We start from the raw sequence: 17,347 nt of genomic DNA on the forward strand, positions 1-17,347 counted from the left end.
AAAATATTTAAAGTTTTATCTTCCTTCTGTATTTGTATCCTTGTGTTTAATATTTTTGTCATTTCAATAAGAAGTGCTGATTTATATCAATGATGAAATTAAACAGGACAAGTTTTTTTCTATTACGTTTCAACCATCATTAATGCATTGCCTGTATTTGCTCTAATGGAGAAGCTTATATCCTTTGTTAAAGAAAAATGAACAATAAGCTGCTAAAGAGGGTTTGAGTACATGTCTATTTTTTTTCCTCATAAGAAGCCCTATATACAATATATTGATCCAATGTGAGTAGAAAAAAAACACAATGCCCAATTTTGCTCTGTTGAAAAGGGTTTATTTTTGTAAATATTTCACAGTTGGTTTTAATAATACTATGTATAATAACACTTCTTCCTCAGTCCAAGTCTATGAGGCTCAATGCATTTAGATTTTTTTTACTGGGTCTTATTCTACTCCTTTTTTGTGGTCTTTAACCAAGGTTGAGAGACATATTTTGTTCAGTGTGTGTGTGTGTGTGTGTGTGTGTGTGTGTGTGTGTGTGATGATTTGTAAAACTATTGCATATCCACTTTTGTTGGCCAGAATAAGGGTTTATCGTTTACCTTGGGGTGTCCTCAACAACCTGAGGCCACTTCAGAAAATTGATTTTAGCATGAGGTAGTCCTCGAAATTACAATATTGCTAAATAATTAACCGATTCAGTCCTGTGAACCCACTTGCCAACAAAAGCCACCTTTTGGTGTTTCCTTGAGATTGGAATTGTGAAGGTTTGGGAGAGCTGTTTGCCTTATATATTTGATTATATGTTTGCCTTATATATGTTGTTTTGATTTTTGGTTGATTTTTCTTTTCAAATTTTTCTTTATTTTTTTTACAAAATTAGGTTTTTATCAGGAAAGCATGAGCATGACCTACAGATGCTGTTTCAAATGCAGTAAAGCCGACAGGAAATGGGAGATTGTTATACATCAAAATAGCAGCACACGAACTGAACATCAGTAAGCAAAGAGGGCCCGTTTTCCCTGAACAGGCCAAAGAATTGTCGCCCTCCACTTCATGATTAACCGCCTCTTGGTCTGTAGGATGGTCGGAAACTTAAATAGAGAGACTTTTCAAAAACATTAGCTGCTCTCTACTGTTTGGAGTACACTTTATTACCTCCTTCTCCTTTCATAAGTATATCTCACTTGAGGCGTGTGATGGCTTTAATCTTTGGACAGAGGTTTACAGTGTTATGATTAACATTTGGAGCGAGAGAGGCGGCTTTTTGAACGGACGAGCGAAACGACGTCGACTAAGAATTTATATGCATACTCGATAGCTTTTAAAGTGTGTGTCACAGACATCTTGTGATCGCATTAAGGAGTTCTCGAAAGAAGGAGAAAACTTCTTTTAAAACGCTTTCTAAAACAGGATAGACAGTAATTGGCACAGAAATTGTTGCCTAGTTTGAATCTTACTAAGCCCACGTTCTTTCCCACCCCCATCTTCCATTCATCCATTATGTGTGCAACATACATAATGTCAAATCGATTATGCTGTTCGTAAACTGCCTTTATTCTGGCTCTCCTCCCTGTAAGTCAAAGTGTCTGTTGGGATGTGTGTGAGTCACACTAAAAGCTGTCTTTTTAATGTTTTGCTGTTTCCCCACCAGCTCTGAGGATAGTGCACTTCCCTTTCAGATGTCACATTTCCTCCACATTTTCATGAACTAAATGTTTTTTTACTGTTTTTACTGTTTTTCCTTTTCTCCCTAATGTATCAAGTATTTTCCTGTTTGGCCCAAAAATATGTCCATAAAGGCCTGTTCTGAATAAACCAAAACCACTTGCATAAAAGTAGTAGTGTGGAGGTACTTCTTGGAGGAATTTGCCTAGCTAAAGGTCTCCATGGTCTCTCATGGACTAATTTCACTTAGGAACATGCCAGATAGTGGGACTCAAACACTATCAAATAATTGCCGGATGATCATTTGAGAACAACTTGAACATTCTTTCAGTTAGAGGGAATATGAAATCCATGGAGTTTCTTAATCAATTTTCCTTTTATACAGTGATTGTGGAAGATAAACACAACTACACGTTTAATCATGTCCTTGTCCGAAATCAAAACATACATCTAAAGTAAAATCTTGCTGTTTTAGAATCTTGGTTTCTTGGTGACAGTATAATCTTCCTGCTCTACTCTGACTGACCGCATATCCTCACTTCTATAAAACGTCTACAGATCTACCTCTCAGGCTCAAGGCAGTAGACTAGCAAATATTTGCTTTATTTTTTACTGGGTCCAATATACATTGATTTTTTTCCTTGTTGTTTTTCCGAATTGGTCTTGCCAATTCCACCCTACCAGCCAGCTCTTTCCTGCAGTACAGAGGTACCAATACATGGATCATGATCAACCGTAGATGGGTAGATTGCATGCTATTAAAAAAAACAAGTTAAATGTTAGTCTATTGTCTATCCTCCCCATGGTATTTGCCACTTTTAAGGCAGCCAGTCTGCGATCTTTTCTTTTTTAACACACATCTCACCACAAACATGGGATACTGTAAAACTCCAACGATCTAAGTGACCTAGTTAGCCTTCCAACTTATATCTACTAAAAAAGGGGGTATACAAATGAGTGGGAGAGCTGGACCAATGAGAAACCAAAAAAGTACCACTTCTATGCGTAATCTGAGCAAGACTTTTTTTTTTTTTTTTTTTATCATTATGTCTGTTGTTCCAGGTGAGTCACTCTATCATCAAGCATAAGAAGTCTTTACATGATGGTAAAATGATAAAAGAGCATTTAAAAATGCATGATAAAAGCATAAGCACCCCTGCCACAATACATCAATTTGCAGGGAGGGCGCTTCCTTTGATATTTGTAAAGCCAACCAATGACATTTTTTCAATGTGTTTCTTATGCATCACATGGCAACCTCATGCAATTAGAACAACGTTCTGCACACATGAGCTTATATTTACATAATTTCCAGTCCTGTTGTGGTTGATAACGTAGAAAGTGAGGGGTTTCCCCACTGCTTCCACCAATAAACTTTCTTTCGGCTTCTCCCATTAACTGTCGCCACAGCGGATCGTCTGCATGTTTGATTTGGCACATGTTTTCACGCTGGATGCCCTTCCTAACGCAACCCTCCCCATTTATCTGGGCTTGGGACCGGCACTAAGAGTGGCTGGGGTTGGTTCCCTGACCGGGGATCGAACCCGGGCTGCAGCGGTGAGAGCGCCGCATCCTAACCACTAGACCACCAGGGACCCTACTGCTGGGAGAGCACCAAATTTGCTCCCTTGGGTTCTGATTGCAGCATGCTGTAGTATATTTGGGTTTCAAACTCATGACCTCCTAACACAATGAACGACGTCTGCAATGATTGCAAAAAAAAAAAAAAGCCTTCAAGTTGCCATTCTTTCTACAGTGTTATTACTGGTCATCATGTAGAAGAGGGGCTGCTTTAAAGTACTGGCAACATAAAATAAAGTCAAAAAACAAATGACAGACAAATATCTATACATTTTACTCCATATTCAGAAAGAAGAGAAAAAGTAGCATTGCTAGCTCACAGCTCTATAAGCCCTACACTAGAGTTTAACTAGAGTTTAGATTATGGTGTGAGAGGAATTTTGCAAGCTCTCTCTATGTTACTGTACATGGGTTTCCTCTGGGTTTCCTGGTTTCCTCCCATCTCCCATTATACATGACTGTGGAAGAATTGTCAACCCCAAATAAGTGTTCATTATGTATTCCAATCCCAGCTCTGTGTTTCCAGACCCACCATGGACCTATTGATAAGTTATTAATCCGTTCAGATGCTTCACATAATTGCACCCTTTAACTGTTTTTTTAAGGTTATTCTGAACACGAGCATCTGCAGTGTAGTAAATATGAAAGGAGCACTTGCCTCTTCACCTCCTTCCTTCACACCACCTTATCTGATTTCTTCTTAAGAAAACAAGACGCTCAACACATGTTCAGTATAAATCATAATGTAGACTGATAATCCAATGAGCATTCCACTGATCTCCAGCCCACTGGAGTGTGAGACAGCTCAATTGATAGGGGTAAGTCTTTGGGTTTGTGTTACACACGGTCCAACATCTGCTAACTGGCTGTATTTATCGTACAGCAAACATATTGGTAGTAGCCAAGAGTTTGTAAAAACACCTGAAGGAAACTGAGCCATTCAGCCAAAGAAAAATAAAATTAGCATGATGACTAAGTTCCTCTTTAATCTCCACTGGGAATTCAACTGGCCATTTGTTTTCATTACTTCCCTCTGCTATGGACAAATCACTGGATTCACTTTTTCACCTGAAATGGAGTCACACTGCAGTATGTATATGTATGTATATATATATATATATATATATATATATATATATATATATATATATATATATATATATATATATATATAAATAATCTTTACTGGTTTATTGCCCAGTATATAAACAGTAAACAAACATTAAAAAGTGTGCATTCTTGCTTGAATTTTCTCCTGATAGTTTACAGCATAAGAGATTCATCAAACATACTGCCAGTGGGAGCTTCTACTAAAGACATTGCTAGTGCTTTAAGACACAAACACATACACACACTTACACACACAGTTACAGAGATTGGTTCCAGCTTTCGCCACAGTGCCTGTTTGGAGGTAAGTGAAGACATCTTGTAGCTGTTTAAAGGTGTGTAGCATTAACACCCTTGCCCCCAGTGTAAACCTGTGAGGTGACCCACAGCCGACTAACCCCTGTGGCTCTTTGTAATATAGCTGTAACCCAGACCTCTGAGCAAATACCCTACATGAGCGAGTAGAGCTTGTAAGTCCATCCTCTAAAGGGAAAGAGGATTTGGCAATGAGTTCACGAGGACTGGCCAGGAGGTGCATTGAACTGGAAATGCTCTAAAGAGAGCAAAAGCTTTTCTTTTCTTCCACAGTAATTCATCTTCTTCTGTCTTATCTCAAACCACTTTTTTTTCCAATCATGCTTTTCTCTAAACTACTTTTCAGATATTTAGAGACATTGCATGATATGCAAATATGATTTGTACAAATTGGTTTTAGAAGCATTTAAGGCATGATCTACATTTGGGGTGAGGGGTATCTACCCTAGACCTCTACTACTTCATAATGACTGTCAGCTTAATAACCCTGAGCTCAGACTGTAGCTAGCTGAATAAATAATTTTTTGTTTTTTTTTAATAGAAACTGGAAAAAAATACAGTATTGTGATTAATCCTTATTCGCATAATAGCATCATGTGGCCAAACATTGTGTTTTAAAAAGCTAAGCGTTGTGTTTGTTTGAGTTTAGGGTCTCTGAACAATGCTATAACTCCAATACTTCCTGTTATTTAACACATATTAGTACACTATATGTGTGTATATTATGCACCTGTTTGAATATGACAACAAATTTAGATATCCAACATAATGCATCCTGTAAATACTTCTGACCCACAGTGTACATTCCTTACACACACTTGAAACACAGCAACATGGTTTCTTAAGCATTGCATTCTCAAGGAGGCTCAAGGAGGCTCTCATTTCATTTTTTCCTAGACTCCATTGTTTTGTGAATGTGTATTGAACATATATTTATGTATTTATGTATTTATTCAACTATGCATACATGTTCACCTGGTGTGTGTTTAGTGCCTTGTGATGAGGAAGTTGAGTAAAAAAAAAAAAGCAAACTCTCCATTTCCCCCCTGTGTGAAAGGTGCCCCTGGGAGGTATAAGCGAGGGGAAATGTTAAGGCTGAGGCTACTGACGGTGTGTTGGAGCAGAGGCCCGGATTTACAGCTGCCTGGGGTGAAGGCTCACTGCGCTTATTTCCCCAGCCAGTTAAAACAAATTGCATGGTCCAACCTCATGTCCCCTCTTTTCCTCCAAGCAACTTAGGCAGTGTTGTTCTTCCGAAAACGATTTAAATTACGCCAAAATAAATACTGTCACATGATGGATAAGCTCTTATATTCCATGCCTTACTAGTATGAATGCTTTTTTCCTCCTGGTCCTGTGGTATCTTTTAATTTGAGGGATCTTTTGAACATATTTGTCCGATATATCAAAAAAATTTCATTTGTTTATACTTGTTTTGTTCATTTTCTTTATATGTTGATTGATAATTTATCTGTATTTATATGTTTTTTAGTCAAAAAATGAATCCTAATATTAGACTAATTTGCATATAATTGAATACAACTGCATAGATGAATAGTAATTCATAATAAATCATGTTAATCATTATTTTGGCTTTTAAATTATTTATTTTTTTACAATGAATTACATGAAATTGAATTGAATACCAGTCTAATTAGTTTCATAGACTAACTAATCAATTTTAATATTAAGTATTTAGCTAATGTAACTACTTTGTATAGCTGCATAGGCATCATTTGAAATATATTTTTATTGCTCAAGTTGATGTTTTGAAGTGTAAAATAGTTTGAAGTCAGCGTTTTTTGCAAAATTGTATGTAGAGGGTTAGGCTGAACTGTTTAATTAATTACTTGCCTGTTCAATTGGCTAAATATTTTCTTGTCATTACAAATTATATATCAATGAGTCTTCTTTGCATAATTTCACAGTTGAATTGGCTTCATTAAGCACACTGTCCTCATATGGCAATATATTGTCTCTCAGTTTTGTCCATTTGAAGATTTTGCAAATAATTGCCTTAGTTATTTTCAGAGTTCTAATGAACAGAAATATTGAAAACATAGCACACAATGATATACAGTTTTAGATTCAATATTATATATGATATAGCAAGTTTATATTATATAAACTGATGAAATGCTACAGTATCTGTTTTAATTGAGGACTATGCATTTCTGTGCATTTTCTATGTTCAACCCTTTAATATAATCACACTGGTTATGAAGTTACCTGTAAGGCTTTGGGATCACAAATGTACTCTAGGAAAAATAGGAATATTGTGAATTTAAGTTATAGAAAGCAGAAATGATAGGAAACAGACCAAAGTAGGGTCATCATTGTATCTCCTTTGGCTACGTTGACTGGAAAACCGGACTGTTTGAATTTGTCTCCTCATGTTTCCAGATAACTCCACAGAGACTTGAACTCTGGTGTTTTTTTGTACAAGTTTGCCATTAGAAACAGATGTGAGATGATTACAAACCAGCGAGTGTCATCATTCATGTTGTAAGGCTTGTGTCTTCCGTGCCTGTCAGATAAACACAAAGCATCATTTGCTGTACATCACATAAGAACATGCTAAACGTTTTATTAGGTAGACATGATTTTTTGATAATGAAATTTTTCAGTGTAGAAAAAAACATAATATACATATTTAGATTATTTCTAATGCCAGTCAGTAATTATAATGATCTAATTACCAAGATATAAATGCTTAGTCAGGAGCAGCAATGTCTGATAGAGAAGACATGATTTTTGCTGGCCTAGCTTATCAGCTGTCTTTAGTTTAAATGGAAACATTATGAACATCATTTGCAAATGTTGCAACTCAAAAGCCTTGGATATTTCATAGATAGATAGATAGATAGATAGATAGATAGATAGATAGATAGATAGATAGATAGATAGATAGATAGATAGATAGATAGATAGATAGATAGATAGATAGATAGATAGATAGATAGATAGATAGATAGATAGATAGATAGATGCTTGTACAATGAAGTATGACAAATTATAAAACATGTTGAGCTTACAGAGTAAAAGGAGAGGTCAGGTCTTCTAGCGATCGGAAAACCAAACCATCTAGAGATTAGTTCGAATGCAAAAATGCATATAACTGTGAAAATCTAATATCTGGCATTCAAAATGCACACACATATGTACATTCAAATATGTATTCCATATAAACATCTACCCACATTCCTGTTACTGCACTGTACCCCGTGTTTCCGTGGCCTGCCTATAAAGACCGGTGTCGAAGATGTCACATACAAAAACACAGACTTTCAAATGAGCACTCCAAGGACAGAATGTGTCCAGCAGGCCAGAGCCAGACTGTTTGCAGCTTATTAGTAGTGACAGTTTTTACACTAGGGCAGTGGCAAAACTCACAGCTTGTGAATAACAACCAGATTTATTTTTTCTTTCTATAACATTTACTGCCAAAAAAGGTACTAAGAAGGGTTATGTTCTGGCAGTGTGTGATATTCTGTAGTTTATTCCCCTTAAGGATCAGTGGATGGATTGAGTCATGAGGAAAAAAAATCTGGTTTACACATAAGCAAAGAATTTATGATGTGATCAATTTTACAACGTCAATAGCATGCATAATGAATGAGTTTGTTATAGAGTTTATAGAGAAAGTAGATACAGTAGTAAAATAAAAATTTGAGAGGTCGAAAGGAAGTACTAATATCAATATCACTTTCAGGTGGCAGATGAAGAAGAGGCTCTGAGTGAAATGCTGAGTGAAATGTTTCAAGCAATAGTCGATGATAGGATATGCCCATTTTTTTCCCTTTCCCTTTTGTAGGTAGGAACAGGTTATGGCAAAACAGTCTTCACAAGCTGTAGGGGTGGAAGATTTAAGGTGGCTTTGTAGACAGCGAAAAAGCAAGACAGGAGGATATAGCTGTTAGAACTGTTAAGTTCAAAGTCATCATCTTCTGAAGACATTTGAAGAATCTCTGTAAATTCTTGGAATGGTTACATGGTGAGCACCACATGTGGCGATACACAAGACTGAGTGATAAAATATGCTTGATGGATCTTTTTCCAGGGATCTGGTTACTGTTCTTTTGGAGATTCTTGACACTTGGACATAACGTCAAGGAGTGCCTGCAGATGTCTGACGCTTCAAAGAAGGAAATTAGATAGAACATCAACCAATGCGCAATAATTCCTACCCAATTCTGGGAGAAAAAATTTAAACTGTATTAAATTCTTTTGTCTATTTTCAAAAAACAACGACAATCATATTAGCTATTTTCCATTCGTTAGTGCTTGAAACAAAAACAAAAAAAAGCTGCTGTACTGCTGCAACCAACAAGCATGCTGATCTTACACTTTAACAAAACAAAATCTCCTATATGTGTTATCGATTTTAATATATATTTAATATATTTTAGTGCATGTTCCTGGTGTTCTTGTTTGTTGGTGGCCAAATACTGCACAGACAAAACACCAGACCAAAACAGGTGTCATGTGCTTGTTACTGATTGGCTACATCACAGTTTGATCCAAGAAGGCAGAAGAATGTTTGCAGTCATTAGAAATATGAGACTAATGCTTTTTATTAATGAGGGCAATAATGTGATGTAATTTTAAATGTAAGCTTTAATATGACAGCATTAATATGAGTAATGTGAAGGCTGGAAAATATGGTGATTAAGAATTACTCCTCATTATAAGAAGACAAGTAATTATTTTACACCATGCCATGTCCAATTAGCAAGAGCATGTGATCATTTCCATTTTTTATGTTTTTTTGCATTGTTGTCATGGTTCTGCGCTTGCATTAGAATTGAAACCAAGACATTTTACAATTTTCAGACTCCCCTTAATGTAGGCAACAAGTGTCATCAAAACAGTAGGTCCTCAAAAGGTTCCTTTTAATATTTAGTCCTGTTTAGATTTAGCACTGCTTTCCCCCCTATCAGCCTCCTTAGCAATTAATCAGGGTAGAAATCAGGAATCTGTGAACTGTTATTTTTTCTCCCCCTATACCTTGTTTTGTTCCTCCATGTTACTTTTCAACCGTTGAAATAGGAGTAATGACTCAGAAAGGAAAAAGAATGTTCTTTCAATAGATAATTAGGGAGATTGGTTTACCAGGTCCACTCAAGGTCCATTCATAAGCTGGGACTGAGCTCGCCTGTTGTCTGAAGGGCTGAAGGGGTCCCCGGAGACGCATTCCCTACTGTTTCATTTCTCAGAGCAGGTGCCTGGCAGGTAGTCAATGGCGACACTAGACCAAAAAAAATAAGAGGCTGGGGGGAAAAGGTCAACATCAGAGGTTGAAGGTCAGGCTCACAAGGTCATTAGGTCAATGGACACTGCAGTGGCAGATGAAATAGGGGAGTGTCTCATACTACCACTGTATGATTGAGGCTGATCAGAGGATGATACCCGCGAAGATATACTCATTGATCTCTCTGTTTAGCTTTTCAACTAAATGATCAAGGTCACGAATAGATATTAAACTAAGAATTCTATAGTCCAGAGACTACAAAAAAGGGGTTACTAAACCACTAATGAAATCATTACTATCTTTTTAATTGTCAAAAACAAAGTATTGCTTAAACTTAAAGCATTTTGAAAACCAAAAATTTAAAACGCCATCATTTTGTGCAAATTGTAGGAGTTCCTCGACCCCAGCTACTTCCCTCCAGTGAATAATTGCTTTAAACTTTTTATTTCTCCATTTTTTCTGAACAAATTGGTCAACTGCCAACTCCCACCTGCTAGCCATTTCTCCCCTATCATATAACATATGAGAAAGAGGGGAAGTCACAGGCATCCTCCAAGACATATAAAGCCGGCCAAGGACGACTTTTCTAACTGTTGCTTAGGGTGTCACAGAGTAACAGAGCAGACCCAAAGGTCTTATCTGCCTGTTACCACATACTTGAGCTCACAGGTGCACACAATTGCTAGATTCGCTTTGATTGACAGGACAGAGAGTAAGAGAGTAAGGACTGAGAGCAAAATTTGGCTTTGTACCCTTGGCGATAGATGGCTTCCCCAATGCCATGGCATTGTTGTGTTTTTGAACTTGCGATCTCCTGGGAATAAAGCAACCAGTTGTGCTGTTATTCTTGTTTGCACCTATGCACAATAAGTTCTTACATATTTGATCAGTTCCATGGATTAATGAAGGGAGTAATTGTAAAAACGCATTACATAGCACCACATGCCCATGTTAATGGGAATCGGTTTTGCAAGCTTCTTATTTGACCACTCAATCACATTTCCTTCTATTCCTAGTTGTGTCTTGTATTTCTTGTATCTGTTAATAGTACATTATATGTTCATTGTAATAATGTATTGGTTACCTCCCTAGGTTACTAAAGAAAAAAATAATGAGGTTGTTTTTGCTCCCAAAAGACCAAGGCCCAATTTTTAATGTTCATCCTTGAACACACTTAAGATTCTTATTGAGATTAGTGCAGAACAACCTCCAGGGTCAACTGTGCCCTGTGCTGGAGTATCTAATTAAATCTTAACCCAAGAAAATTATCTGCCATTGCCCCATAGGCATCTATTGAAAGGAGCCAAGGAAGTAGGATCTGGTGCTATTCATCACCCAGCACCCATAAGGCGATGTCCTGGCAGCAAGCAGAGAAATGCCCTTGGGAAATGCTCTATAAATGTCAGTGTGCTGAATACACGGGATATGGAGGAAACACATAGAAATGACAGAACACAGAGGCAAATGTATAAGGATCTTATGCTCCGAGCATCATAGCATCTCCTATGGCAACTGAAATGTGGGTTCTTTGACAATCTTGATGCAACTGGAACAGGAAATTAATAGAACTAATAAAATATCTTGCAATTTTAAGGCTACGGGTCAGTTTCTGAGTGAGTTTGCGTATTGGAATGTGTCCATGACAATGTGTCCATAGTGTTAATAATTAGTTCCGCTTTGAGTGCTGTGGAAAACTAGGCCTTCCGTTAAACTTTTTGCAAAATTAAGGATATTGATAATCTCATGGTTATAAATTTCTCTTAACATATTGGACTAGTAAGCATATGTTAGTTATAGGAAACCTATGGAATATTGCTCGGAGAGGTCAAAGGGCTATGAAGGTCAAAGGTTTTATCCTCCCCTCATCATAAAGTGCATTATCATCTCCATGGACTAACCATCCAGATGGCTAAGTAGGCCACAGACAGCTGCTGCATACATCCTGGGAGAAAATTGCTATGAAGTATATTTGATTCTTCTTTAAGACATCGAATTACATAAAGAGAAAAAGAAAATCATTATGGAGACATTTTTGGCAGTGCTATAGTGAGCAAAAGATTCGATTACTTGGGATGTTTGTTTTTCGCAGGTTGCTTGGTCGTTAGTGTTGCTATTTCTTAGAGGAATAGTTTTAATCATGGTTTCCGACAAGACGAAACAGAAAATGAAGAGCAAAAACGAAATATATAAATTTTATATATGTTTAATATATACAAATGTAACAACTAAAACTAAACAAAAAGATGCCTACAAAAGTGCATTGTTGATTAATGTTGCTACTTTTGAAACATTTTTATTTTGTCTGCCAAATTAGGTACCAAAGCAATATATAATTAATTAAATTAAATAGTTTATAGTTAAACAATAACATTACGTAAATTATAGCAACAAATTAAACAAACAGTACTTGAATACTAAGTATATCAGGGGTTCTCAGACTTAATGCAATTACGGACTGTTTGTAAAATAAACAGACCCTCCTCAGTACTGATTCATTTTTATAAACTTTTAAACTTTTGAAATCTTCAGTTATTAGGCTTAGTATTTAATTATATACAGTACAATTTCTTCATTGGAACCATAGATCTTTATTTCTTAGTTGTTTCACCCACAGGGCATATCATTATTATTATTATTATTATTATTATTATTATTATTATTATTATTATTATTTATAAACCTACTAGTTTTTTGACTTGTCATTTAAAATAAGCTCATTTAATATAAGTGACTAGTCAAATGGTACATGATTTTCACCACTAAAATAAAATAAATGAAATAGATCACATATCCCAAGGATATTCTTCATGGACTGAAAGAACCATGGGCCAAAATGACATCAAATAACAAGGTGTAATTTAATATATTTGCAGCACCCCCCCTTTCTCTAAATGAAACCTGTCTAAATGCTATGTGTGTGTTTAGGTCAGGCCCCAAGCTGGGGGTCTCTCCCTGGAAACTCCGGGTAAACCTGCTGCGTTCAGTCAACGCATTGTAAATCATCTGCTCTCTCTGTAGCTTGCCACGCTCCACACTAAGCGACTCTGCAAGAATAAAATGAGACGTAATATTATCCACCAAACTAATCCTGGACTCGAACAATTGCTGGCATAGCGGAGTGGAGAGGTGATGATGCCCTCTTATGAATGCGGGCAAGACATGTGCTACTGCGGCAGTGGTGAGGATGAGAGGCTTACAGGATAGGCTTGACAGCCCTGATTGAGACATAGTATTGAATTAATGGCTGCTCACTCAGTGACTCAGGGATCATATACACGGCTATAGACCACAGTTATATGGCATGAACAAATATGGAACTGTGCTGATTAATAAAAATGAGATCCTCTCTTTTCAACAATTGTTTTATTTCGCACTTGCGACTGAAAACCACAAACAATCTTTATTTATTCGTCTTCAGTAGTTGCTTTATCCCGGACAACAAATCTTGAGCCTGTCCGGAGCTGGGAATGCTGGGAGTGCTTGAGGAGCCAATACCCATTGAATAGAAAAATGCATTCACCATCAATTTAAAGGGCAGTTTAGAGTTTGTGGAAGGTAAAAAAGAACCAGAGAACCCAGATGAGAAAACAGGGGGAAAAACACCATGCAGACAGTAAACTGAAGCTCTATACTTAAAAAAACAATTACATTAACCTCAAAACAATGTACAATTGAGTTATTGTATAGAGAAAGAATTCAAGGGGTGATTTTTTTTTTTTTTTTGTAAATAATGCAGTCTTTCAGTCCAAAACACATATTAGCTTGCTAAATAGCATGTCAATGTCATTAGAGTTTTTTCAGTAACAGCTCATTCACAGGATCTTTTACACAATCTAAGGCTGGTGCTATACAAAATTCTATATAACAACATCATATAATTTTAATAAAGAAAAGTTTATAGAATTACCTAAAATATTGTCTAGTGAGGGAATTACTCACTTATTATATATCTTTATTACTTGTCAAAGACATGATCATACTTGTCTCACAGACATTCCAGAACCTTAACTATGACTATAAGTGAATAAAATGTTTGGTCTGTCGCTTTGTAATTAATGAAATCTTTTCAATTGGTTGCAATTGATCTACTAGTTATAAAAACACTATACTGTCTTTGAAAAGTAATGAATACCAGAGCAGTGATTAACTTGTCCCTGATTACATTTATGGCATTTGGCAGACACCCTTATCCAGAGCGACTTACAACTGAGCAGGGAAGGGTTAAGGGCCTTTTTAAGGGCCCAGCAGTGTGCAGCTTGGTGGTGGTGGGATTTAAACTTGTGACCTTCCTATCCAAAGTCTAACACCATAACCACAGAGCTACCACGGAGCTACCACCTCCCTACCACCACTTTACCACCACTCTACCACCACTCCCTGATTATTTTCCTTTAACTGCACACCATGTTGAGTCTTATCCTTACATTCAGTATTAACCATGGCAAGTCATAAAATGCATGCTGTATATACTGTATTTAGTGTAAAACTCCTGTTTTCTACAACTACATTAAGCTAGATGTGCTTCCTGCATATTATAATAGAACGATTATCTACCTGGAAATCTGCACTACTCTCTGCTTGTACTAACCAGAGACCTAATAAGCCTAATATATCCTGAAAGCAAGAAGCAGCCCTTCATTCCTGTCAATAGCCAGTAGGAGGAATGTCTCTAAATCTCTATTCTGGTCTCAATGATAACATCAGTAACCAAGCAGGGAAAAAAAGCCACAGGCCATGAGACAGACTTTTATAGACGTCTATCTGTGCGACTGATCAACTCGAAAGGCCTCGGAGACTGGCCAACCTGTTTATCCCCCTTCCCCAGACCAGGAGACACAAGCTCTACAGTCTAACCTGTGTAAATCAAACCCTATCATTGACACTTTGAACATTTCCCAAGTCAGCTTGGCCAGAGAGGTCGATCTGATATACGCTGACCAATTAAGATCTTAAAGGGAACACTACAAAGCACTTTTTTGTTGTTGTAATCTGTAAATTCTGTTGTAAATAAGAGAGTGGAATCACAGCTTTCTGGCATATCCTTGTCATGCTATATTGTGTGTATTTTGATAGTATTGTTTATTGTAATATTATCATAGTAATATTTGTAGTAAACGTGATTTGGTAGAATCCTGAATAGTAATTTAGTAACAAAGAAACAGTTTTCTGTTCTCCTTTGCTTAAGTTTGCTCCCGAATCCTCCAGCAATTTCATCAACCTACGTTTCTCATTCCTTCATGCCGGCTTAAAAAATAAAACACACCATCCAGATAAACAGTGTGTATTCAGTGACCACTCTTTTTTTCTGACCATAGAATTCATATTCAAGCACTCTTTGCTCTGATGGACTGCTTCATTCTTTCCCAGCTTCAATGTTCCACTTTTACCACAACAACAACAACAAGGGGAAATAAAAAGAGTAATGTGTTCTCCAGGGAGTGAGGATAATGAAATCAGAGCATCCAAGGTAGCGCAAAGCTTGGGCCCTGCCAGGTCTCTCAGAGAATGAGCTTCTTTTGGCAGCCACTTGCAGTTTTAGCTGGAGCAGCAGATTTCTTTGAGGCACAAGGCACCTTTACAGAAGTGAGCCGTGCATTAACAATACGGCCGCGGGAGTGCATTAGTGTGGGTGCCTCCTGATTGTACTCCCTTGTTAATATTGCCCTAACAGTGCTTTTGATTTTATTTTCATTTTTCTCTTCCTCGTCCGAGAATCAGATTAGGATCGATTGCTCAGGCCCGGAGCGCACCGGCAGCTGAATGGCACGCTGTTGAATTGTGCTGGCCCGCCTCTGCGAGTATTCAGGCGACTAAATAGAATGATTTGCCCTTATATGTCAAATTCCCTTCAAGACACAGATGTCAATACCAATTAGATTGTCTGCAGCCACTATGGTGACTCAAAAGCCTGTTTTCATTTTTCTTTCTCTTTTTTATGCGTATCTGCATTTGGCAAGGTTGAGTGCCGTCCACTGCGAAATAAATTAATAAATAAAAGTTCCAAATCAGTTTAATCACAGCCACTGAGAGGACATTACACTAAACGCATTAGGGTCTGACAGAGAAAAGAGACTTGAGAAAAGGCTAACTCTTGCTAAGTCTATCATTTTTGTCAGCAGAAAGTGGAGAAAAAAATAAAGACAACTGGAATTAGAAATAAAAAGACAAATGGAAAGAGGAGTCGGCAAAAATTAATATTTCATGACCAAATGTCTGTCTACAATAAGGCTTTTGAATGGGCTAACATGATCACGTCAAAACAAAAATGCCTCTTTTGTAAAAGCTAGCTATACCCAAAACAAAAATCTATTAGGAAGACACATAAATTAAGTTTACATAAAAGATGTTAGAAGTAATATGGCTACTGTACTTAGGGTATACATAGAAGTCAACAAAGGAATCTTAAACATAATCATGTTTGTGTAATAACTATTCAAAGAAATGTATTACATTAAAAGCTTTGTCATCAAATACTTCAAAAACATCAAATACTTCAAACAGGTATCTATGACAATGTGAATCATATATGGATGTGTGGATTATAATACTGAATGTCATAGCCATATTATCCCTTAGGAAAATAATAAATATTGCCCTGAATACTGTGTCCTGAAGTGTTCCATTCATCCTCTCACACCATAGCATTTTGTCAATTACATTTATTTCTTCCTTCAAGCTTCCATCAGGCTTCTCAACACAGAACTGCACTAAAACTCATGCACACACACTCAACTGTGTGACTGATCTGTACAACCCGGACTCAAACACACAATTGTACTAACTTCACACATCCATACCCATATTATTTCACCTCAGTACTACAAACTGTTTGCTGTTTACATGCTGTTTTTGCACACCCTTTTCTTGACAGCTGCTATAGTTTTTTTGCACAAATAATTTTGTTTGCATTTTGTTTAATTACAATGTTTACTCCCGTACTCTGTACTCTTTTACACACCGCACTGTGTAATATACAGCAGGTTTACTGGCGGCGCTATTTTGTGTTTTGTATATTGTCTTGTGTTGTCTGTCTTGCACTGTTTGCACTACGTTGAACACGATATTGTTTATGTGGCGAGATCACTTACTAGTCGTTAGCTCTGTGTTTTAAGATACGTAGCTTTATGTCGTCTATGTAGCACCAGGTTTCTGGAGGAACGTTGTTTTATTTCACTGTGTACTGCGTGAGCTATATATATATGGTTGAAATGACAATAAAAGCTTCTTTACTTGACTTGACTATTTTATTAATTAAAGAACAACACATTTAACACAAATTACACAATCTATTTATAATTACAGTAAATTGTACAAAAATTCTGTTCATGTAAACCAACATTCCATCACCATCACAACATTCCAACATAAACCATCACTTTGTCTTTTTTACTCTTAAGCTGCAAAAAAATCTTGTTATCTCTTATC

This window comes from Silurus meridionalis, chromosome 25 (genome assembly GCF_014805685.1).
Source record: "Silurus meridionalis isolate SWU-2019-XX chromosome 25, ASM1480568v1, whole genome shotgun sequence".
Classification (NCBI taxonomy): Eukaryota; Metazoa; Chordata; class Actinopteri; order Siluriformes; family Siluridae; genus Silurus; species Silurus meridionalis.